Here is a 26,480-nt window from a genome sequence, read left to right as displayed (position 1 = left end):
TCAACTATTAACAGATACCAAGTGTTTTCCGCAATAATGTTGATCCAGGCCTTGTTGGACTCGGACAGTTCTCACAAACAAGTCCATGGTTCTTTCACAGCCATAATAGTGGAGTCAGTAGCACAACAGATGTTTTTGTTTTTAAATAGTGTTCAAACTGCTGTTTTTTGATTGAGCAGGCTAGGGCTGGGACCTGATCAAAAAAAAAAAAAAAAACCTGTTACGACCCGCCAATCACACTTTACAAAACAGAATGTTATCGCTTTTTGTTGTTTTTTTAAATATCCAATTTCTCCTACTCATAAAACCAAAAAGCGATAACATTCCGTTTTGTAAAGTGTGATTGGTGGGTCGTCAAAGTTTTGATCAGGTCCCGGCCTAGGAGTCAAATGTGGAGAAGCAGCTTTGTGCTGCAGTTGACATGCTGGTGACTGAAAACCTGTATAAAAGAGAAAAAAAAATTAAACAGGCTTAGCTTAAAAAAAAAATAAAAAATAAAAAATGTATATATATTTATATATTTTCTAAATAACCGGCAATTTTTGTTCTACCTCTTTTCACCCTAATTTGGAATTACCAATTCAACTACTCCGTGCCACTCATGAGGGATGAGACAAAGCATGTGTCCTCCCGGTACATACGTCAAAGCCATACCTATTTTTCGCACCGCAAGCCCAGAGCTGCCACAGCCCAACTAACACTTTGATCGAAGGATTCAATGTAGCTGGAAACTGCTAACACCCTGAACCTACAGGAGTTGCTCGAGCTCTGTGAATTGAGGGAGCCCTAGTTGATTCAAACCCTCCCTACCCCAGCGATGCTCTGCCAATTGTGTGCCACCCCCACTGCAAACTCTCTGCCATGTTGGACAATGGCACAGGAGACCACCTCGCTCTCTCCTATCCTGCACTCAAGGTTGAGGCCTTTACCAGATATGCCACTCAGGAGCCCATTTTTCAGAGTGCTTATATGATCTATAAATAAGACATACCTAGCATTACAGCTTACTGCAAGATTACTTACTTTTGACATAACAATTGCATTTTATTCTCTCCATTCAAAATCAGCAATTGCAGAAATGAGGGAAAGAACTCTTGGATTCACAGCATATTGCCTCTTATGTGGCTTCCGTTCGACCTTCGTCCCTTTGTCTGGATTTATTTTGAAGATGCATCTATTAGAAAGGAAAAAAATGCAAATATTTCATATATTCTTAAAGGGTAACAAAGGGTATTTTATTTGTGTGTGTGTGTGTGTGTTACATGTTCCCATGTGTTGCTACAGCTGTTTAGGTAAGGTGTGTGTATTATGTTAACATCTCAAACACTTTTTTACACTTCTAAATTGCAGCGTTCTCTTGTTTCGTTTCCAAGATGGCTTTGTATGGCCTTGCATGTATTTCAGAAAAAATGTGAATGAGATGGATTTACCAGTGATTGGGAGGATGATGTGGAAATGGAGTTCTGAAATACATGCAAGTCCATGCAAAGACATCTTGGAAACAGAACAAGAGAACGCTGCAATTCAAAAGTGTAAAGTGGTTGAGATGTAAAAAAAAAAAAAAAATAATAAAACACACACACACACCACACAATTAACACCTTAAATAGTTGAAGCAACATATGGGAACATTCATTATCTTTTAAAACACCCATAACAAAAGATAAAACGTGGGCATAGTATTTACAATGAATAGCTTAATCTATATATATTTTTTTTATTTTACACATGCTTAAAATGCTCTTTGAAGTGTCAACTGTGGGTAATTTAACATTCAAATACAAAATATGAAAATTACCATTGTATTAGACTGATCATTACTGGTGTCACAAATGTTTGAGAAGTTTAAATCGCTCCACTATAAACAGGTTAAAGCGAAAACAAGGTACATATCCATGTGTTATATACTGTACCTTTGAAGGAATTCAAGTGTTGCTCCCAACTCTGACGGGTAATGGATGTTCAAGCAGTAGTAGGATGCAAACATCATAAGCAAAGCTTCCACAAAATTAGTTTGTTGTTCTGTAACAACAACTTTATCAATGCTCAGCATTAAGCGGGATGCAGTCAGAAGGGAATCTCCTGCAGCAGGAAAAATATAAAAATAAAATTCAAGACGTTTGTTAAATTGACTTCATTATTTTCATTCTGAAGACAAACATTTTCAAACATACGTACATAAAAACACTCAAACCCGCTACAATTAATCATATAATTTACAGAAAGCCTTAGGGCTGCTGAAATTTCATATTAAATCATTCCTTAGCAGTTTACATAATGCGCCAGGTAATTCTAGCAAGAGAGTTGTGTACAAAACACTTACGTATTTAAAAGAACCTGGATATGATTTTTGGACTCTAAGTTATTTAGTATGCGAGAAGAAACTAAATTAAAAAACACTCAAAACTGCTCATGAACCTTACACAATTATTTAAAATGTAATTTGGATGTAAGCAGATTGTTCACAAAGCATTTCTCTTCAGTCATTTCTCTGGGATACTAAAAATGCTGATTAAATTCAGATTATACTTCGTCCCCTTATTCCTCAGCCAAAAGTAAATAAAATAAAACAAAACTATTCAGCATGTGTCAAACAAATGCATGGATTACCAAAACACATACCACAGAAAATAATGCAAGGTGATGCAGGCAGATCAGATGTTGGCACTTCAGAAGGTAAGCAAGTGTCATCCACCTGGAAAAACATTTGCTTGTCGTCTTCACCAAAGTAAGCAAGCAGCAGCAAAACCAACCCTGGCATCTCCGGTAATTTAGACTTTGTGTCGCCCTTTGCAACTTCGATCTGTGCCAAAACTCTTGCAGTTTTTCTTTGTTTCTCATTGTTGAGAGTGTCCATGTAGGCCAGAATTCTGTGCGATTTGTTTTTTACGGTCTCAAAAAATTTCCCTTCTAATTGTACACCTGTAAGTGCCCTGAAGTGTGCTTGTAATCCTGGCATTTCAAACAGAAATGGCCACTCCCTGCTTATTTTTTCAGTTTCCATACCTCGTATGATGTCTTTTCTCTGAGTGTAGTACGTTGCCATCATTTTTTTTGGTGATGATCTGTGTATCCCAGTTTCTTTCTCTGAACATGGTTTTCATTTCTTCTTGTTGCTGTTTTTGACTTGCAAGTGTCTCTGTGATTGGCAGGTGCTCGGGATCCCAGTTTATGCAACCGTAAGTGTCTTGAGGTAAAGCTCGTTCCTTTGCAGGAACTTCTTCCGTGTCGCTCCCACTACTGTGTTGAAACTGTCTTTTGGGGGTAGAAAACTGTGTACGCTTCACATTATCTGCTCTGCTCTGCAGCTGTTTTACCAAGGAATCATATCCACTGCCAACTATGTGGCCTTTGATAACATCCTGCAAAGATTTAGGATATTTTGCCACAATTCTTCTTGCTATATCTGTAAGATGTTTCTTTGAAGGCCTCTTGCAGACCCCTGTGACTTCATTAATAATGAGTCGTATCATTTCTCTGCGTTGCTTTGGCGATGGCCTTTCTTGCCTTTCTAGCTTGTAAAGGAGGTCAGTAGGGAGTTTTTCCCATGGTATCTCAAACCGAAGGAACCAGTCAGCTTCCAAAGGTGAAAGTGATTCATCCAACTCGATACAACTCTGTGTAAAAGAGCACCCTGGGCTGGAGACTGTTGAGGTCTCTGTTCTGGATGAGCACGGACTGCTGGAAATCGTGGTTTCACCTTCAGAATTACAGAAAAAAACATTGTTATTATTTCATTTTTTTTTTGTTTTTGTTTTCCACCCCCCCACACACATTCCAGATTTTTTTAAACTTACAAAATTATCTTAGAGGTTTTGTAATTGGTTAAGTTTGTCCGTAATACACAATTAGTTAATTTTAACCGGCTTTTTATTAATTAAATTAGCAATAAGCAATGTATGTACATCCAAACAGTAAACATTTCTGTCATTTGTTAAAGGATTATGTGATGTAATTGCCACATTATTTTCTCTCATTCAACAATTCTAAATAAAAGTATACACAATGATATAGGCAAGAGACAAAATACAAAATGCAGGTTTTATGTATGTATATATACACAATATATATATATATATATATATATATATATATATATATATATATATATATATATATATATATATATAAAATAAATAAATAGGTTTACTGCCAATTAAGCACTTGAAGACAATTGACTGAACTGTAATATACTCACATGTGACTGTAAAGCTGGCTAGGAGTTTTCGAACTTCTATTGGCTTGAGGACCATCAGGAGATCATCATCTTTTACAAATCTGAAATCATCCAGGGTTTCTACACCCAGGTTTTTGAGTGTGTCCAAAATGTGGGAGTTTAAAACAGAATCCCCAGTGCTTTCCTGTACCATCTGCCAATTAAAATAAAATACAGAAGCAAGTGTGTGTGGGGTATATTACCGTCTGCATTTTGATTGAAAAATATCTATTCTGTAATAAATAAACATATTAGCTGTCTACATTTTACAGTATATCATTTTCTACCAATTTATAATTCAAATGTTTGGTTACGCCATTTAGTGGGTGCCTAACTACACTGTAAATAAATGCTGTATTTTTAGGTGGGATTAACCTTAATTTTTACATACATTTTTCAGTTTTTTTTAATTAAATGCAAAACATTTCAATATTACTGCAAAATACTTTTAAAAAAAATATGTACTATTAATTTTACGGAAATATACACTGAAAAACATGTACGTATGTAATTTGCTTACAAAATGATAAATTCCGTTAAATTAAAGACGATAACTTTTAAAAAACCGCACAAGCTGTATTTATAACGACACAAACTTTAATGTTAATGTATGTAACTGTTATTTAAAAAACTGTAAATTACTGCTAAATTAATTATTTAACAGGCTTATCTGATTTGAATTAAATAATGAAAAAAGCTAAAAGTGTTTACTTTTTAATGTCGTTCAGATTTGTTAAAATGAGTTGTGCTTTAGTTTTCTTCCTAAAATAATAGGTCTACTTAATTTCAATGACTGGAAATAAACAAGAAAAGCTGCACATTTTAAACTCAATTCCCGGAGGGCCGTGTGTAGCCTACGCTTTTCGTTCCACCCAAGTCCTCAATGACTTAATTTGATTAATTATTCAATTAGCTAGATACATTTAACACCTATCCAGGCCCCAAACTAGTATGTGAGGATCGGCAACTGTACCTTGAATCAAATGCACGTTTCAACCATCAATTTAAAATACCTCGCAATTTAAAAACAATATATATATATATATATATATATATATATATATATATATATATATATATATATATATATATATATATATATATATATATATATATATATATATATATATATATATATATATATCAGGGCAGCAGTGTGGAGTAGTGGTTAGGGCTCTGGACTCTTGACCGGAGGGTTGTGGGTTCAATCCCCAGTGGGGGACACTGCTGTTGTACCCTTGAGCAAGGTACTTTACCTAAATTGCTCCAGTAAAAACCCAACTGTATAAATGGGTAATTGTATGTAAAAATAATGTGATATCTGTATGATGTGATAACTTGTAACAATTGTAAGTCGCCCTGGAAAAAGGCCGTCTGCTAAGAAATAAATAATAATAATAATATATATATATATATATATATATATATATATATATATATGTATATATATATATATATATGTATATATATATATATATATATATATATATATATATATATATATGTGTGTTAAATCGAATGAATAATTAGATCAATTAAGTAATTGAGTACTTGTGTGAAATGAAAACTGAGTTTGACACTCCTCTTTTAAACCCTTCTCTCAAATATGGTTTGTGGTCACTTTATATCGATTTAAAAAGCGCTGCATTGATAACAAGCCAGCACTGCTGCACAGCCTCACTGACAAAGCCGACGAGCTGACGAAGCTCTGTTCACCACCACCCTGTTATCAGTAAACTTTCTTTTTTTTTTTTTTTAAATGTCATATTGATGATTAATTCATTCATTTCTAATATTAATTATATATATATATATAGTTGTATTAGTTGAACACTTATAAGAGAAGGAAATATTTTAAACTGTATCCCTCTACAAAGCGGAGCATGTGCTCCCTTTGCCAGACTACTAAGTACAGGCCTAAGCAATTTTATTTGTTGTATCAGATCTACATTAATGTAAGTGTGAAAGAATGACTAACAAGCGGCATGTGTGGAAGTAAGACTTAACTGCACATTTTTATTTTTCTTGTGTACAAAATTTTAATGTACGAATACTGTCAGCCCAGAAATATTTGCTAGCCTTTTATTACACGAATTTGACATATGAAACATTTTTGGCGCGAATAATACTATTGTAAATGCTTTCAGGATAACAGGTCGTCTTGTGTAATTCACCAGATATTTTGGCCACGATATTTCTGGACTTACAGTTTTTAAATTTTACCCAATGAAGAAAAAAATACTACTGTGTAGGGCATGTTAAAAATTCTTGCATATTAAAAAAAAAATCCTAATTTTAGGGAAATTATTTTTAGAATTTAAAGTGGTCAAACTTAGGTAAGTATATTGCCATGTCGTTGTAATGTGGGTGAACAATACATAGTAAATATGAACATATTTTAAAGTACAACTATTATTACTCTACAGAATGTTCTTGGGGATTCACAGCAGCGTTGGAGGTGTAGTACTTTGATAATCTTGTTCAGACAACGCCATTTTCTCTCGCGGCATGTGCTCCATTTTGTGGGCATATTAGGAATTCTTAAACTCTTATGGAGGTAATTATTTGAACATTTAAAGAGTCCACGCCTATATAAGTGTGTGTGTGCATATATATATATATATATATATATATATATATATATATATATATATAGATGCATAGATAGAAAGAGATATCTCTCCATTTGGTTGTATTGTTTTATGAACGATTACATACACTGTAAAAAAAACCCCGTAATTCTACGGTAATTGTCTGGCAGCCGAGCTGCACGGTGAATAACTGTAAAATAATAATCCGAACCGTAAATTGAATTACGGTTTAATTTGTAAAATAAATGGTTATTTTCATTGAAACACTACAGTTTACAACCGTAAATGTACTGTAAAAAAATGTAATAAATATAATTCTCCGTGATTCTACTGCAAAACTTCGTAAAATTTGCTTTAAAAACATTAATATAACATTACCTCACCCTAGTTTTACATACTTATATTGTTAATTAATTGAGAAATTCCTGTAAAATAAAAGTTTTTTCCCTTCCATTTTACTTCAATCTTCATTAATAAATAGGTTATACACTTTAAATTAGCAGTTTTCTACTGTGGAATGATGGTTTGTATATGTTATAATTAATGTTAAGTTTAGTCATTTTACTATGGAATACATTCATTTTCAGGTTATAGTGTCTGTACGATTTGTAAAAGCTCAAATATGTGCTTAATTATTAGTTAATTTACACGAAGTGTTAAACAGCAGAAAATAAATAATGAAAAACATTAACAAGTATCCCTTAAGCTTTCAGAATTTTATTACAACTTTTCATTGAGCATTTTACTGAGCAAATACAAAATATACATATTCATTAGGCATGATAGCTTCTGTGTCATGGAGCCCCTATACAACCTTTTCAAAAATGCAGAAATTAACAAAAAATGCTCAATCACTCCTCATGCTGAGTTATTATTTTAAATGTTAACATACCAGCTGCTAGGATACCAACAATGGTAAGCCTAGTACACAGTAAAACAATAAAACCATATTAAATATACTAAAACTGGCTACCGAACTGTGCCCTCACTTTCTCTTAGCATATTTCTACAGACAAATCAACTATTAACAGATACCAAGTGTTTTCCGCAATAATGTTGATCCAGGCCTTGTTGGACTCGGACAGTTCTCACAAACAAGTCCATGGTTCTTTCACAGCCATAATAGTGGAGTCAGTAGCACAACAGATGTTTTTGTTTTTAAATAGTGTTCAAACTGCTGTTTTTTGATTGAGCAGGCTAGGGCTGGGACCTGATCAAAAAAAAAAAAAAAAACCTGTTACGACCCGCCAATCACACTTTACAAAACAGAATGTTATCGCTTTTTGTTGTTTTTTTAAATATCCAATTTCTCCTACTCATAAAACCAAAAAGCGATAACATTCCGTTTTGTAAAGTGTGATTGGTGGGTCGTCAAAGTTTTGATCAGGTCCCGGCCTAGGAGTCAAATGTGGAGAAGCAGCTTTGTGCTGCAGTTGACATGCTGGTGACTGAAAACCTGTATAAAAGAGAAAAAAAAATTAAACAGGCTTAGCTTAAAAAAAAAATAAAAAAAAAAAAATGTATATATATTTATATATTTTCTAAATAACCGGCAATTTTTGTTCTACCTCTTTTCACCCTAATTTGGAATTACCAATTCAACTACTCCGTGCCACTCATGAGGGATGAGACAAAGCATGTGTCCTCCCGGTACATACGTCAAAGCCATACCTATTTTTCGCACCGCAAGCCCAGAGCTGCCACAGCCCAACTAACACTTTGATCGAAGGATTCAATGTAGCTGGAAACTGCTAACACCCTGAACCTACAGGAGTTGCTCGAGCTCTGTGAATTGAGGGAGCCCTAGTTGATTCAAACCCTCCCTACCCCAGCGATGCTCTGCCAATTGTGTGCCACCCCCACTGCAAACTCTCTGCCATGTTGGACAATGGCACAGGAGACCACCTCGCTCTCTCCTATCCTGCACTCAAGGTTGAGGCCTTTACCAGATATGCCACTCAGGAGCCCATTTTTCAGAGTGCTTATATGATCTATAAATAAGACATACCTAGCATTACAGCTTACTGCAAGATTACTTACTTTTGACATAACAATTGCATTTTATTCTCTCCATTCAAAATCAGCAATTGCAGAAATGAGGGAAAGAACTCTTGGATTCACAGCATATTGCCTCTTATGTGGCTTCCGTTCGACCTTCGTCCCTTTGTCTGGATTTATTTTGAAGATGCATCTATTAGAAAGGAAAAAAATGCAAATATTTAATATATTCTTAAAGGGTAACAAAGGGTATTTTATGTGTGTGTGTGTGTGTGTGTGTTACATGTTCCCATGTGTTGCTACAGCTGTTTAGGTAAGGTGTGTGTATTATGTTAACATCTCAAACACTTTTTTACACTTCTAAATTGCAGCGTTCTCTTGTTTCGTTTCCAAGATGGCTTTGTATGGCCTTGCATGTATTTCAGAAAAAATGTGAATGAGATGGATTTACCAGTGATTGGGAGGATGATGTGGAAATGGAGTTCTGAAATACATGCAAGTCCATGCAAAGACATCTTGGAAACAGAACAAGAGAACGCTGCAATTCAAAAGTGTAAAGTGGTTGAGATGTAAAAAAAAAAAAAAAAATAATAAAACACACACACACACCACACAATTAACACCTTAAATAGTTGAAGCAACATATGGGAACATTCATTATCTTTTAAAACACCCATAACAAAAGATAAAACGTGGGCATAGTATTTACAATGAATAGCTTAATCTATATATATTTTTTTTATTTTACACATGCTTAAAATGCTCTTTGAAGTGTCAACTGTGGGTAATTTAACATTCAAATACAAAATATGAAAATTACCATTGTATTAGACTGATCATTACTGGTGTCACAAATGTTTGAGAAGTTTAAATCGCTCCACTATAAACAGGTTAAAGCGAAAACAAGGTACATATCCATGTGTTATATACTGTACCTTTGAAGGAATTCAAGTGTTGCTCCCAACTCTGACGGGTAATGGATGTTCAAGCAGTAGTAGGATGCAAACATCATAAGCAAAGCTTCCACAAAATTAGTTTGTTGTTCTGTAACAACAACTTTATCAATGCTCAGCATTAAGCGGGATGCAGTCAGAAGGGAATCTCCTGCAGCAGGAAAAATATAAAAATAAAATTCAAGACGTTTGCAGATTGTTCACAAAGCATTTCTCTTCAGTCATTTCTCTGGGATACTAAAAATGCTGATTAAATTCAGATTATACTTCGTCCCCTTATTCCTCAGCCAAAAGTAAATAAAATAAAACAAAACTATTCAGCATGTGTCAAACAAATGCATGGATTACCAAAACACATACCACAGAAAATAATGCAAGGTGATGCAGGCAGATCAGATGTTGGCACTTCAGAAGGTAAGCAAGTGTCATCCACCTGGAAAAACATTTGCTTGTCGTCTTCACCAAAGTAAGCAAGCAGCAGCAAAACCAACCCTGGCATCTCCGGTAATTTAGACTTTGTGTCGCCCTTTGCAACTTCGATCTGTGCCAAAACTCTTGCAGTTTTTCTTTGTTTCTCATTGTTGAGAGTGTCCATGTAGGCCAGAATTCTGTGCGATTTGTTTTTTACGGTCTCAAAAAATTTCCCTTCTAATTGTACACCTGTAAGTGCCCTGAAGTGTGCTTGTAATCCTGGCATTTCAAACAGAAATGGCCACTCCCTGCTTATTTTTTCAGTTTCCATACCTCGTATGATGTCTTTTCTCTGAGTGTAGTACGTTGCCATCATTTTTTTTGGTGATGATCTGTGTATCCCAGTTTCTTTCTCTGAACATGGTTTTCATTTCTTCTTGTTGCTGTTTTTGACTTGCAAGTGTCTCTGTGATTGGCAGGTGCTCGGGATCCCAGTTTATGCAACCGTAAGTGTCTTGAGGTAAAGCTCGTTCCTTTGCAGGAACTTCTTCCGTGTCGCTCCCACTACTGTGTTGAAACTGTCTTTTGGGGGTAGAAAACTGTGTACGCTTCACATTATCTGCTCTGCTCTGCAGCTGTTTTACCAAGGAATCATATCCACTGCCAACTATGTGGCCTTTGATAACATCCTGCAAAGATTTAGGATATTTTGCCACAATTCTTCTTGCTATATCTGTAAGATGTTTCTTTGAAGGCCTCTTGCAGACCCCTGTGACTTCATTAATAATGAGTCGTATCATTTCTCTGCGTTGCTTTGGCGATGGCCTTTCTTGCCTTTCTAGCTTGTAAAGGAGGTCAGTAGGGAGTTTTTCCCATGGTATCTCAAACCGAAGGAACCAGTCAGCTTCCAAAGGTGAAAGTGATTCATCCAACTCGATACAACTCTGTGTAAAAGAGCACCCTGGGCTGGAGACTGTTGAGGTCTCTGTTCTGGATGAGCACGGACTGCTGGAAATCGTGGTTTCACCTTCAGAATTACAGAAAAAAACATTGTTATTATTTCATTTTTTTTTTGTTTTTGTTTTCCACCCCCCCACACACATTCCAGATTTTTTTAAACTTACAAAATTATCTTAGAGGTTTTGTAATTGGTTAAGTTTGTCCGTAATACACAATTAGTTAATTTTAACCGGCTTTTTATTAATTAAATTAGCAATAAGCAATGTATGTACATCCAAACAGTAAACATTTCTGTCATTTGTTAAAGGATTATGTGATGTAATTGCCACATTATTTTCTCTCATTCAACAATTCTAAATAAAAGTATACACAATGATATAGGCAAGAGACAAAATACAAAATGCAGGTTTTATGTATGTATATATACACAATATATATATATATATATATATATATATATATATATATATATATATATATATATATATATATATATATATATAAAATAAATAAATAGGTTTACTGCCAATTAAGCACTTGAAGACAATTGACTGAACTGTAATATACTCACATGTGACTGTAAAGCTGGCTAGGAGTTTTCGAACTTCTATTGGCTTGAGGACCATCAGGAGATCATCATCTTTTACAAATCTGAAATCATCCAGGGTTTCTACACCCAGGTTTTTGAGTGTGTCCAAAATGTGGGAGTTTAAAACAGAATCCCCAGTGCTTTCCTGTACCATCTGCCAATTAAAATAAAATACAGAAGCAAGTGTGTGTGGGGTATATTACCGTCTGCATTTTGATTGAAAAATATCTATTCTGTAATAAATAAACATATTAGCTGTCTACATTTTACAGTATATCATTTTCTACCAATTTATAATTCAAATGTTTGGTTACGCCATTTAGTGGGTGCCTAACTACACTGTAAATAAATGCTGTATTTTTAGGTGGGATTAACCTTAATTTTTACATACATTTTTCAGTTTTTTTTAATTAAATGCAAAACATTTCAATATTACTGCAAAATACTTTTAAAAAAAATATGTACTATTAATTTTACGGAAATATACACTGAAAAACATGTACGTATGTAATTTGCTTACAAAATGATAAATTCCGTTAAATTAAAGACGATAACTTTTAAAAAACCGCACAAGCTGTATTTATAACGACACAAACTTTAATGTTAATGTATGTAACTGTTATTTAAAAAACTGTAAATTACTGCTAAATTAATTATTTAACAGGCTTATCTGATTTGAATTAAATAATGAAAAAAGCTAAAAGTGTTTACTTTTTAATGTCGTTCAGATTTGTTAAAATGAGTTGTGCTTTAGTTTTCTTCCTAAAATAATAGGTCTACTTAATTTCAATGACTGGAAATAAACAAGAAAAGCTGCACATTTTAAACTCAATTCCCGGAGGGCCGTGTGTAGCCTACGCTTTTCGTTCCACCCAAGTCCTCAATGACTTAATTTGATTAATTATTCAATTAGCTAGATACATTTAACACCTATCCAGGCCCCAAACTAGTATGTGAGGATCGGCAACTGTACCTTGAATCAAATGCACGTTTCAACCATCAATTTAAAATACCTCGCAATTTAAAAACAATATATATATATATATATATATATATATATATATATATATATATATATATATATATATATATATATATATATATATATATATATATATATATATATATATATATATATATATATATATATATATATATATATATATATATATCAGGGCAGCAGTGTGGAGTAGTGGTTAGGGCTCTGGACTCTTGACCGGAGGGTTGTGGGTTCAATCCCCAGTGGGGGACACTGCTGTTGTACCCTTGAGCAAGGTACTTTACCTAAATTGCTCCAGTAAAAACCCAACTGTATAAATGGGTAATTGTATGTAAAAATAATGTGATATCTGTATGATGTGATAACTTGTAACAATTGTAAGTCGCCCTGGAAAAAGGCCGTCTGCTAAGAAATAAATAATAATAATAATATATATATATATATATATATATATATATATATATATATATATATATATATATATGTATATATATATATATATATATATATATATATATATATATATATATATATATATGTGTGTTAAATCGAATGAATAATTAGATCAATTAAGTAATTGAGTACTTGTGTGAAATGAAAACTGAGTTTGACACTCCTCTTTTAAACCCTTCTCTCAAATATGGTTTGTGGTCACTTTATATCGATTTAAAAAGCGCTGCATTGATAACAAGCCAGCACTGCTGCACAGCCTCACTGACAAAGCCGACGAGCTGACGAAGCTCTGTTCACCACCACCCTGTTATCAGTAAACTTTCTTTTTTTTTTTTTTTAAATGTCATATTGATGATTAATTCATTCATTTCTAATATTAATTATATATATATATATAGTTGTATTAGTTGAACACTTATAAGAGAAGGAAATATTTTAAACTGTATCCCTCTACAAAGCGGAGCATGTGCTCCCTTTGCCAGACTACTAAGTACAGGCCTAAGCAATTTTATTTGTTGTATCAGATCTACATTAATGTAAGTGTGAAAGAATGACTAACAAGCGGCATGTGTGGAAGTAAGACTTAACTGCACATTTTTATTTTTCTTGTGTACAAAATTTTAATGTACGAATACTGTCAGCCCAGAAATATTTGCTAGCCTTTTATTACACGAATTTGACATATGAAACATTTTTGGCGCGAATAATACTATTGTAAATGCTTTCAGGATAACAGGTCGTCTTGTGTAATTCACCAGATATTTTGGCCACGATATTTCTGGACTTACAGTTTTTAAATTTTACCCAATGAAGAAAAAAATACTACTGTGTAGGGCATGTTAAAAATTCTTGCATATTAAAAAAAAAATCCTAATTTTAGGGAAATTATTTTTAGAATTTAAAGTGGTCAAACTTAGGTAAGTATATTGCCATGTCGTTGTAATGTGGGTGAACAATACATAGTAAATATGAACATATTTTAAAGTACAACTATTATTACTCTACAGAATGTTCTTGGGGATTCACAGCAGCGTTGGAGGTGTAGTACTTTGATAATCTTGTTCAGACAACGCCATTTTCTCTCGCGGCATGTGCTCCATTTTGTGGGCATATTAGGAATTCTTAAACTCTTATGGAGGTAATTATTTGAACATTTAAAGAGTCCACGCCTATATAAGTGTGTGTGTGCATATATATATATATATATATATATATATATATATATATATATATATATAGATGCATAGATAGAAAGAGATATCTCTCCATTTGGTTGTATTGTTTTATGAACGATTACATACACTGTAAAAAAAACCCCGTAATTCTACGGTAATTGTCTGGCAGCCGAGCTGCACGGTGAATAACTGTAAAATAATAATCCGAACCGTAAATTGAATTACGGTTTAATTTGTAAAATAAATGGTTATTTTCATTGAAACACTACAGTTTACAACCGTAAATGTACTGTAAAAAAATGTAATAAATATAATTCTCCGTGATTCTACTGCAAAACTTCGTAAAATTTGCTTTAAAAACATTAATATAACATTACCTCACCCTAGTTTTACATACTTATATTGTTAATTAATTGAGAAATTCCTGTAAAATAAAAGTTTTTTCCCTTCCATTTTACTTCAATCTTCATTAATAAATAGGTTATACACTTTAAATTAGCAGTTTTCTACTGTGGAATGATGGTTTGTATATGTTATAATTAATGTTAAGTTTAGTCATTTTACTATGGAATACATTCATTTTCAGGTTATAGTGTCTGTACGATTTGTAAAAGCTCAAATATGTGCTTAATTATTAGTTAATTTACACGAAGTGTTAAACAGCAGAAAATAAATAATGAAAAACATTAACAAGTATCCCTTAAGCTTTCAGAATTTTATTACAACTTTTCATTGAGCATTTTACTGAGCAAATACAAAATATACATATTCATTAGGCATGATAGCTTCTGTGTCATGGAGCCCCTATACAACCTTTTCAAAAATGCAGAAATTAACAAAAAATGCTCAATCACTCCTCAAGCTGAGTTATTATTTTAAATGTTAACATACCAGCTGCTAGGATACCAACAATGGTAAGCCTAGTACACAGTAAAACAATAAAACCATATTAAATATACTAAAACTGGCTACCGAACTGTGCCCTCACTTTCTCTTAGCATATTTCTACAGACAAATCAACTATTAACAGATACCAAGTGTTTTCCGCAATAATGTTGATCCAGGCCTTGTTGGACTCGGACAGTTCTCACAAACAAGTCCATGGTTCTTTCACAGCCATAATAGTGGAGTCAGTAGCACAACAGATGTTTTTGTTTTTAAATAGTGTTCAAACTGCTGTTTTTTGATTGAGCAGGCTAGGGCTGGGACCTGATCAAAAAAAAAAAAAAAAACCTGTTACGACCCGCCAATCACACTTTACAAAACAGAATGTTATCGCTTTTTGTTGTTTTTTTAAATATCCAATTTCTCCTACTCATAAAACCAAAAAGCGATAACATTCCGTTTTGTAAAGTGTGATTGGTGGGTCGTCAAAGTTTTGATCAGGTCCCGGCCTAGGAGTCAAATGTGGAGAAGCAGCTTTGTGCTGCAGTTGACATGCTGGTGACTGAAAACCTGTATAAAAGAGAAAAAAAAATTAAACAGGCTTAGCTTAAAAAAAAAAAAAAAAAAAAAAAATGTATATATATTTTCTAAATAACCGGCAATTTTTGTTCTACCTCTTTTCACCCTAATTTGGAATTACCAATTCAACTACTCCGTGCCACTCATGAGGGATGAGACAAAGCATGTGTCCTCCCGGTACATACGTCAAAGCCATACCTATTTTTCGCACCGCAAGCCCAGAGCTGCCACAGCCCAACTAACACTTTGATCGAAGGATTCAATGTAGCTGGAAACTGCTAACACCCTGAACCTACAGGAGTTGCTCGAGCTCTGTGAATTGAGGGAGCCCTAGTTGATTCAAACCCTCCCTACCCCAGCGATGCTCTGCCAATTGTGTGCCACCCCCACTGCAAACTCTCTGCCATGTTGGACAATGGCACAGGAGACCACCTCGCTGTCTCCTATCCTGCACTCAAGGTTGAGGCCTTTACCAGATATGCCACTCAGGAGCCCATATTTCAGAGTGCTTATATGATCTATAAATAAGACATACCTAGCATTACAGCTTACTGCAAGATTACTTACTTTTGACATAACAATTGCATTTTATTCTCTCCATTCAAAATCAGCAATTGCAGAAATGAGGGAAAGAACTCTTGGATTCACAGCATATTGCCTCTTATGTGGCTTCCGTTCGACCTTCGTCCCTTTGTCTGGATTTATTTTGAAGATGCATCTATTAGAAAGGAAAAAAATGCAAATATTTCATATATTCTTAAAGGGTAACAAAGGGTATTTTATGTGTGTGTGTGTGTGTGTGTGTTACATGTTCCCATGTGTTGCTACAGCTGTTTAGGTAAGGTGTGTGTATTATGTTAACATCTCAAACACCTTTTTACACTTCTAAATTGCAGCGTTCTCTTGTTCCGTTTCCAAGATGGCTTTGTATGGCCTTGCATGTATTTCAGAAAAAATGTGAATGAGATGGATTTACCAGTGATTGGGAGGATGATGTGGAAATGGAGTTCTGAAATACATGCAAGTCCATGCAAAGACATCTTGGAAACAGAACAAGAGAACGCTGCAATTCAAAAGTGTAAAGTGGTTGAGATGTAAAAAAAAATAATAATAATAAAACACACACACACCACACAATTAACACCTTAAACAGTTGAAGCAACATATGGGAACATTCATTATCTTTCAAAACACCCATAACAAAAGATAAAACGTGGGCATAGTATTTACAATGAATAGCTTAATCTATATATATTTTTTTATTTTACACATGCTTAAAATGCTCTTTGAAGTGTCAACTGTGGGTAATTTAACATTCAAATACAAAATATGAAAATTACCATTGTATTAGACTGATCATTACTGGTGTCACAAATGTTTGAGAAGTTTAAATCGCTCCACTATAAACAGGTTAAAGCGAAAACAAGGTACATATCCATGTGTTATGTACTGTACCTTTGAAGGAATTCAAGTGTTGCTCCCAACTCTGACGGGTAATGGATGTTCAAGCAGTAGTAGGATGCAAACATCATAAGCAAAGCTTCCACAAAATTAGTTTGTTGTTCTGTAACAACAACTTTATCAATGCTCAGCATTAAGCGGGATGCAGTCAGAAGGGAATCTCCTGCAGCAGGAAAAATATAAAAATAAAATTCAAGACGTTTGTTAAATTGACTTCATTATTTTCATTCTGAAGACAAACATTTTCAAACATACGTACATAAAAACACTCAAACCCGCTACAATTAATCATATAATTTACAGAAAGCCTTAGGGCTGCTGAAATGTCATATTAAATCATTCCTTAGCAGTTTACATAATGTGCCAGGTAATTCTAGCAAGAGAGTTGTGTACAAAACACTTATGTATTTAAAAGAACCTGGATATGATTTTTGGACTCTAAGTTATTTAGTATGCGAGAAGAAACTAAATTAAAAAACACTCAAAACTGCTCATGAACCTTACACAATTATTTAAAATGTAATTTGGATGTAAGCAGATTGTTCACAAAGCATTTCTCTTCAGTCATTTCTCTGGGATACTAAAAATGCTGATTAAATTCAGATTATACTTCGTCCCCTTATTCCTCAGCCAAAAGTAAATAAAATAAAACAAAACTATTCAGCATGTGTCAAACAAATGCATGGATTACCAAAACACATACCACAGAAAATAATGCAAGGTGATGCAGGCAGATCAGATGTTGGCACTTCAGAAGGTAAGCAAGTGTCATCCACCTGGAAAAACATTTGCTTGTCGTCTTCACCAAAGTAAGCAAGCAGCAGCAAAACCAACCCTGGCATCTCCGGTAATTTAGACTTTGTGTCGCCCTTTGCAACTTCGATCTGTGCCAAAACTCTTGCAGTTTTTCTTTGTTTCTCATTGTTGAGAGTGTCCATGTAGGCCAGAATTCTGTGCGATTTGTTTTTTACGGTCTCAAAAAATTTCCCTTCTAATTGTACACCTGTAAGTGCCCTGAAGTGTGCTTGTATTCCTGGCATTTCAAACAGAAATGGCCACTCCCTCCTTATTTTTTCAGTTTCCATACCTCGTATGATGTCTTTTCTCTGAGTGTAGTACGTTGCCATCATTTTTTTGGTGATGATCTGTGTATCCCAGTTTCTTTCTCTGAACATGGTTTTCATTTCTTCTTGTTGCTGTTTTTGACTTGCAAGTGTCTCTGTGATTGGCAGGTGCTCGGGATCCCAGTTTATGCAACCGTAAGTGTCTTGAGGTAAAGCTCGTTCCTTTGCAGGAACTTCTTCCGTGTCGCTCCCACTACTGTGTTGAAACTGTCTTTTGGGGGTAGAAAACTGTGTACTCTTCACATTATCTGCTCTGCTCTGCAGCTGTTTTACCAAGGAATCATATCCACTGCCAACTATGTGGCCTTCGATAACATCCTGCAAAGATTTAGGATATTTTGCCACAATTCTTCTTGCTATATCTGCAAGATGTTTCTTTGAAGGCCTCTTGCAGACCCGTAACTTAATTAATAATGAGTCGTATCATTTCTCTGCGTTGCTTTGGCGATGGCCTTTCTTGCCTTTCTAACTTGTAAAGGAGGTCAGTAGGGAGTTTTTCCCATGGTATTTCAAACCGAAGGAACCAGTCAGCTTCCAAAGGTGAAAGTGATTCATCCAACTCGATACAACTCTGTGTAAAAGAGCACCCTGGGCTGGAGACTGTTGAGGTCTCTGTTCTGGATGAGCACGGACTGCTGGAAATCGTGGTTTCACCTTCAGAATTACAGAAAAAACATTAAGTTATTATTTCATTTTTTTTTGTTTTTGTTTTCCACCCCCCCACACACATTCCAGATTTTTTTAAACTTACAAAATTATCTTAGAGGTTTTGTAATTGGTTAAGTTTGTCCGTAATACACAATTAGTTAATTTTAACCGGCTTTTTATTAATTAAATTAGCAATAAGCAATGTATGTACATCCAAACAGTAAACATTTCTGTCATTTGTTAAAGGATTATGTGATGTAATTGCCACATTATTTTCTCTCATTCAACAATTCTAAATAAAAGTATACACAATGATATAGGCAAGAGACAAAATACAAAATGCAGGTTTTATGTATGTATATATACACAATATATATATATATATATATATATATATATATATATATATATATATATATATATATATATATATATATATATATATAAAATAAATAAATAGGTTTACTGCCAATTAAGCACTTGAAGACAATTGACTGAACTGTAATATACTCACATGTGACTGTAAAGCTGGCTAGGAGTTTTCGAACTTCTATTGGCTTGAGGACCATCAGGAGATCATCATCTTTTACAAATCTGAAATCATCCAGGATTTCTATACCCAGGTTTTTGAGTGTGTCCAAAATGTGGGAGTTTAAAACAGAATCCCCAGTGCTTTCCTGTACCATCTGTCAATTAAAATAAAATACAGAAGCAAGTGTGTGTGGGGTATATTACCGTCTGCATTTTGATTGAAAAATATCTATTCTGTAATAAATAAACATATTAGCTGTCTACATTTTACAGTATATCATTTTCTACCAATTTATAATTCAAATGTTTGGTTACGCCATTTAGTGGGTGCCTAACTACACTGTAAATAAATGCTGTATTTTTAGGTGGGATTAACCTTAATTTTTACATACATTTTTCAGTTTTTTTTAATTAAATGCAAAACATTTCAATATTACTGCAAAATACTTTTTAAAAAAATATGTACTATTAATTTTACGGAAATATACACTGGAAAACATGTACGTATGTAATTTGCTTACAAAATGATAAATTCCGTTAAATTAAAGAAGATAACTTTTAAAAAACCGCACAAGCTGTATTTATAACGACACAAACTTTAATGTTAATGTATGTAACTGTTATTTAAAAAACTGTAAATTACTTCTAAATTAATTATTTAACAGGCTTATCTGAGTTGAATTAAATAATGAAAAAAGCTAAAAGTGTTTACTTTTTAATGTCGTTCAGATTTGTTAAAATGAGTTGTGCTTTAGTTTTCTTCCTAAAATAATAGGTCTACTTAATTTCAATGACTGGAAATAAACAAGAAAAGCTGCACATTTCAAACTCAATTCCCGGAGGGCCGTGTGTAGCCTACGCTTTTCGTTCCACCCAAGTCCTCAATGACTTAATTTGATTAATTATTCAATTAGCTAGATACATTTAACACCTATCCAGGCCCCAAACTAGTATATGAGGATCGGCAACTGTACCTTGAATCAAATGCACGTTTCAACCATCAATTTAAAATAACCTCACAATTTAAAAACTATATATATATATATATATTATATATATTATTTATATATATATATATATATATATATATATATATATATATATATATATATATATATATATATATATATGTTAAATCGAATGAATAATTAGATCAATTAAGTAATTGAGTACTTGTGTGAAATGAAAACTGAGTTTGACACTCCTCTTTTAAACCCTTCTCTCAAATATGGTTTGTGGTCACTTTATATCGATTTAAAAAGCGCTGCATTGATAACAAGCCAGCACTGCTGCACAGCCTCACTGACAAAGCCGACGAGCTGACGAAGCTCTGTTCACCACCACCCTGTTGTCAGTAAACTTTTTTTTTTTTTTTTTTAAAGGTCATATTGATGATTAATTCATTCATTTCTAATATTAATTATATATATATATATATATATATATATATAGTTGTATTAGTTGAACACTTATAAGAGAAGGAAATATTTCAAACTGTATCCCTCTACAAAGCGGAGCATGTGCTCCCTTTGCCAGACTACTAAGTACAGGCCTAAGCAATTTTATTTGTTGTATCAGATCTACATTAATGTAAGTGTGAAAGACTGACTAACAAGCGGCATGTGTGGAAGTAAGACTTAACTGCACATTTTTATTTTTCTTGTGTACAAAATTTTAATGTACGAATACTGTCAGCCCAGGAATATTTGCTAGCCTTTTATTACACGAATTTGACATATGAAACATTTTTGGCGCGAATAATACTATTGTAAATGCTTTCAGGATAACAGGTCGTCTTGTGTAATTCACCAGATATTTTGGCCACGATATTTCAGGACTTACAGTTTTTAAATTTTACCCAATGAAGAAAAAAATACTACTGTGTAGGGCATGTCAAAAATTCTTGCATATTAAAAAAAAAATCCTAATTTTAGGGAAATTATTTATGTTAGCCTGCGTGGTTCAGGGGGCGTGGAGCTGGGTGCTTCCAATCCTTCAATCTCCCAATTTTCTAATTTCCTCTTAATTAGCATCTATTTTCTATTTAAGCCCTGATCACCTGCACCTTTTCTGTCTAGTGTTTCGTTTTTGTAGCAAACGCTCAGACGCCGTCGTTTCGTGCTCCACCTCTAAATATCTAAACTTCGTTGCCTCGCTCTGCAGGTCATTTCTCTGCACAGCGTTGCCAAGATATATTATCAATCATTTTCCTACCTGCTCAGGTGATCCTTCTTTTCAGACAGCGTCTCTTTTCGGCTTCAAGAGCTCCAACGTTTGTCTTTCCTGTTCCATCCAGCAACAGCGCCGTTCAAGCGCAGCTTCATTACTCAACCTGTCTGCAACTTTATCAGAAAGACTAGTCCTCTGCTAAACTTTCAAGCTCCTTCGACAAGACATCGACATTCACGTTGTCAGCGATTGCCTTACTTTAAATCTGTTAAATCCACCTTTAAGCTTTGGCTGCGGAATCTTTCTTTACTCCTCGCCCGCAATCAGACGCCCCTCCCCCCGCTCCCACAGAGCCAGCACAATTACCGTTCCATCGGAAGATCCTGCCCTGGACCTCCATCAGCTACGTTCAACCTTTTAAAAGACGTATCCTGCCCTTTTCAACCAGTGGCGACTCGTGGTTTGACTGGTCACAACATGTTCCAACGACAGTGCTGCACTGCAACTTTTCCACCCGCGCCTTACAGACCATGGTTACCACGGCAACGCCCTCATTTGAGTGACTGCGGGGAGTGGTTTGTTGCGATGGTGACCAGGCAGCTTCATCAGGCTCTGCGTGCTCTGTGACTCAGTACTGCTGTCTTCCGGCTTCCTGTTGCTGCGCTTTCACAACTGGTGGAGACGAATTCAACGCGACGAATCATGACCTCTAAGTACTGCGTTTACTTATTTATATACATGACTAACTGTCCTAACATCTCTAGAACATTTATTATTTAAATCTAAGGGAATAAGCAAATGTTGTTCTACATAGACAAGGATTTTAATCGTAATAACTTCATAGATTCTACCCTGCTTCACTCAAGTCAATGGTTTAATTCCAATCATAACCTCTGGATGGCAGTATAATACCACAAATTCTCTCTCTATATATTAAACGAGTTTGGTATCGCTGCGAAGCTCCGACACTACTGCTTTTCTATTTATTCTCGCAGTTATTCTCGGATTTCCACTCCTGCCTCATCCTTTGTCTATCTATATCAACTGACATTCTTCAATTTCAACTCTACCTACCACCCCCACCCTTCGAGGACATGCTCATGAAGCCACGCACTTGTCGGCTTTCTGTGATGCTCCGAATCTACCGTCACATTAACTTCCAGCTTCCCTGCACCAGGCTTCCATCCCAGTGACCTCTTCCTGTTCCCGGATTCGTGCTTCCTCATCTGGCTTCTCTCCTTCAAACTGACAAATTTCACCAAGGCACTTTATTCAACCTTCAAGTTTTCATTTCAGCAACGTGAGCTGCCAGTCAGAAACGGAAACCATGTCCTACAACTATCATCATTTCAGTCAAGTGTCCTCCTACCCTGCGATTAGACAATACACTCAGACTGCTTCCGACCAAATCAATAGATTTTGCAATAGCCTCAGAGCAACGCATTCTTTATCCTCTCAGGTTCTACAGCGGCCTCAGCTATGCATTCTTCATCTCTGGCTTTATCTAAATCACTTTTCACTCAAAGACCAATATCCACCGCATTCAGCAGATCTCTGTGCTCTACAGCAGACCACCACACTACCGATGGCAGTTCACCATTACAGATCACTGCTTCAGCGGATCTCTGCGCTCTGCAGCAGACCACCACACTCTTCCAATGGTAGTCCACCATTCACAATAACAGATCACTGCTTCAGCAGATCTCTCTTTCTGCAGCAGACCACTGCTCATCATTGACCGCGCTTCATCGTTACTTCTTTAGATCTCTGCACCATTCAGCAGATCCCGTCCCCTCTGTTAATTGCTCCTCACTGCAGCAGATCTCTGCTCCCTCTTCAGATCTACTCACTATTATAGCATGCAAAGTTGCTTTAGTTTACAGTTTAAATCTGTACCTGCACAACTCCAGAGCTTCCAACGCTTCCGTTTTCCTCCAATATGCAGATCACGGCAGCATTCCACAATCAAGGCTAATGCTAATCCCCATATTATCAAAATACGAGGTGCTTGACCTTCTCAGCAATCTATTCGGATGTCCTCACATCCTCTCAAATATTACAGCATTAATGCATGGTGAGAGACGTGGTATGAGACTGGAAATCTGTCTTGATTATGAGTTAAGGAGTTCCACTACTAGGAGAATGACTGGAGTTGTGAAACCCAATCTCTGAATGTGAGTTCACCTTTTCCATTTCAAGCAGACAGGATAGTAGCAGACCGCTGATCGATCCTGTATTAACTAACACATAGGATGGTCGACATCTCCTCTCTTCCCTTGTTTCCAGAAAATGGAGCACAAAGGGTGCTGAGCTTCCCCAGCAGTCAATTTACAATGTTCGTTCAGTTCCAGCCGCTACCTCAACCCTCAATTCCAGCTCCCCTTCGGCCTCTACTTTCGGTATCCAAGTTCCGTCAGCTGGTCCCATCTGCTGCCCCCCCCCCCCCTCCAGACTCCTCAGCTTCATCAGCTGCTATTTGACTGAATCCTACTCTCAGTAACCTGCTTCAATCTGCTCCGCATTTCATGTCTGCATCCCTCGCCCTTCTTCGAGAGCTTCATATTCGACAGCTTGATCAGTGTGTTCAGCCTTCTGTGCCCAGAATCAGATTCATCCTATTCCTTCAAACAAACCAGATCCTGGCTTTCATCATCCATGGTAGGGATTCTCTCTCTCTTCCCCCCCCCCCCCCATTTTCTCCATACCAGCAGTTCGCCTGACCCTCCGTGAGATTCTTAAGAGCCTTCCCTTCTGCCTCCCCTTCCCGCCTGTCTACATCAATGAACATTCTCTGTTTGCTCATTCTACTCTTCGGAAACGCCACTTCACCCCATACAAGGATCTACCTATGGAGATCATCTGCATCTGAGCCCTCTTCTGTCTTCTCAGGAGCTCAGAATCCACAGTTTCTTCTACTTCTAATTTTACTCCATCATTCAGTTGTGTACCTCCACGACGGATCCATTTCAGCGTGGTCACTTCATTCAGCGGTCAAGCAGAGTCCCCTATCTGCCCATTCTTTTCAATGTCAAGGTATTTCTCTGCATCTCAGCCTTCTTCAGTCTCCTCAGAACTCGAAGTTTCTTCTGCTTCTAATTTACTTCATCATTTGGCCGTACCTCCAAGATGGATCAATTTCAGCATGGTTAGTTCATTCAGCTGTCAAGTAGAATCCACTATCTTCCCTTCTTTTCAACATCAAGGTATCTCCCCAGCAAGAAACCTTAACCCCCCCCCCGCCCCCTAGACCCTCGGTTCATCGATTCCTCTCACTCCTATCATCTCTCATCGCTGGTTCTCAACCCACCTCTCCACCCTCCAGAACAAGCCTCCTTCCTCAGCCCCCCTAAGGACCCTCAGTTAATTGATTCCTCTCGCTCCTATCATCTCTCATCACTGGTTCTCAACCCATCTCTCCACCCTCCAGAGCAAGCCTCCCTCCTCTACTCTACCCCACTCCTCGGATCACTCGTCACTGGATCTCAACCTACCTCGCCTCCAGAGCACGCCTCCCCTACCCCACCCCCCAAATCATTCTGTAGGCACAGCCCCCTCTACTGCAAGGGCCAACATCAATCACAGTCAGATCATGAGTGTGGGGAGTTGGCCCTCTTCTGCAGTGGATTCTTTCATTCATTCATTCTCCTCTCATAAAGTTGCAGCCCATTTTAAAATCGCTAGCATGCCCGGAGTGGGGGCTACCTGTCTGCCGGAGCCACCAGAGGTTTTCCCCTAATCGGCCTCAAGGGGTTTTTTCCTCTCCACTGAGTGGCAGGTATACACATAGTCGCATCCTACTAACAAATTACTAATCTCCCTCTGTTTGTCCTGTTTGTCCTTCTGGTCTTTTGTTTATGTTATGCGTAGGCATGTACTGTCTCTTGTTTGTCGCACGGTGTGGGAGTTTTCGTGAGGTGCCGGGGGTCCATCCTTTGGGGGGCAAGTGAGTCTCACTTCCCCGACCTCAGGGCTAGGCATCCGCCTCCCTTACCTTCAGGGGGGTTCTCACCATGTGAGTCAGAGCGGACCCCCGGCCAAACTCTGTTCTGTCGCAGCTCCTGCGCTCATCTTGCCTTACTCGAGGCTCTGTTCTATTCTGCCTCTCTTTCAGGACGTGGTCACTCGTGCCGAGTCCTATACTAACCTCAATGCTTTGTCCTTATTTCAGGTCCCAGGCAGCGTGACGTCTCGGCCTATCAGGGGTTTTACGAGCGCCTCTTACAGAAGTCTCAGATGCTGGGTACCTCTCCAATCTCCACTCGAGGGGCGGCTTTTCGAGTCATAACCCTCATCAGTGTTTTCGGTTGCTGGGTCCTCTGCCCCTGGGATGTGTCGGCATCGTCGCCCTCAGTCAGCGATCATCTTGTCTATCTCATTTCGGTTGCTGGGTCCTCTACCCCTGGGATGTGTCGGCATCGTCGCCCTCAGTCAGTGACCACCTTCTGTCCTACTAACAGCTCCTTGCTGCTTCTTCTGCCTTACTCTTCAACCCAGCTCACGCCCCGTGAATTAGAATTTAAAGTGGTCAAACTTAGATAAGTATATTGCCATGTCGTTGTAATGCGGGTGAACAATACATAGTAACTATGAACATATTTTAAAGTACAACTATTATTACTCTACAGAATGTTCTTGGGGATTCACAGCAGCGTTGGAGGTGTAGTACTTTGATAATCTTGTTCAGACAACGCCATTTTCTCTCGCGGCATGTGCTCCATTTTGTGGGCATATTAGGAA

General features: G+C 36.4%; 3 long non-coding RNA genes across 3 annotated transcripts; all 3 read right to left on the bottom strand.

Moving 5' to 3' along the window:
- Window positions 1–1,904: 1,904 nt before the first annotated feature.
- LOC131737477 (uncharacterized) lies at window positions 1,905–4,624 on the bottom strand. Its single transcript, XR_009329119.1, has 3 exons — window positions 4,199–4,624; window positions 2,623–3,700; window positions 1,905–2,082 (listed from the first exon to the last, which is right to left on the bottom strand). It is a non-coding gene; the product is annotated as an uncharacterized LOC131737477 (long non-coding RNA).
- Window positions 4,625–9,746: 5,122 nt separating this feature from the next.
- Window positions 9,747–12,126, bottom strand: LOC131737631 (uncharacterized). The gene is made up of 3 exons (XR_009329276.1): window positions 11,701–12,126; window positions 10,119–11,196; window positions 9,747–9,909 (listed from the first exon to the last, which is right to left on the bottom strand). It is a non-coding gene; the product is annotated as an uncharacterized LOC131737631 (long non-coding RNA).
- A 5,164-nt stretch (window positions 12,127–17,290) lies between these two features.
- On the bottom strand, window positions 17,291–19,983 carry LOC131737630 (uncharacterized). Its single transcript, XR_009329275.1, has 3 exons — window positions 19,558–19,983; window positions 17,975–19,049; window positions 17,291–17,434 (listed from the first exon to the last, which is right to left on the bottom strand). It is a non-coding gene; the product is annotated as an uncharacterized LOC131737630 (long non-coding RNA).
- Window positions 19,984–26,480: the final 6,497 nt, after the last annotated feature.

The sequence above is a fragment of the Acipenser ruthenus genome, chromosome 7, assembly GCF_902713425.1.
Source record: "Acipenser ruthenus chromosome 7, fAciRut3.2 maternal haplotype, whole genome shotgun sequence".
In the NCBI taxonomy this organism is placed as follows: Eukaryota; Metazoa; Chordata; class Actinopteri; order Acipenseriformes; family Acipenseridae; genus Acipenser; species Acipenser ruthenus.
Note: the sequence above shows the minus strand (reverse complement) of the source record. Positions and strands in the feature narration are given on the sequence as shown.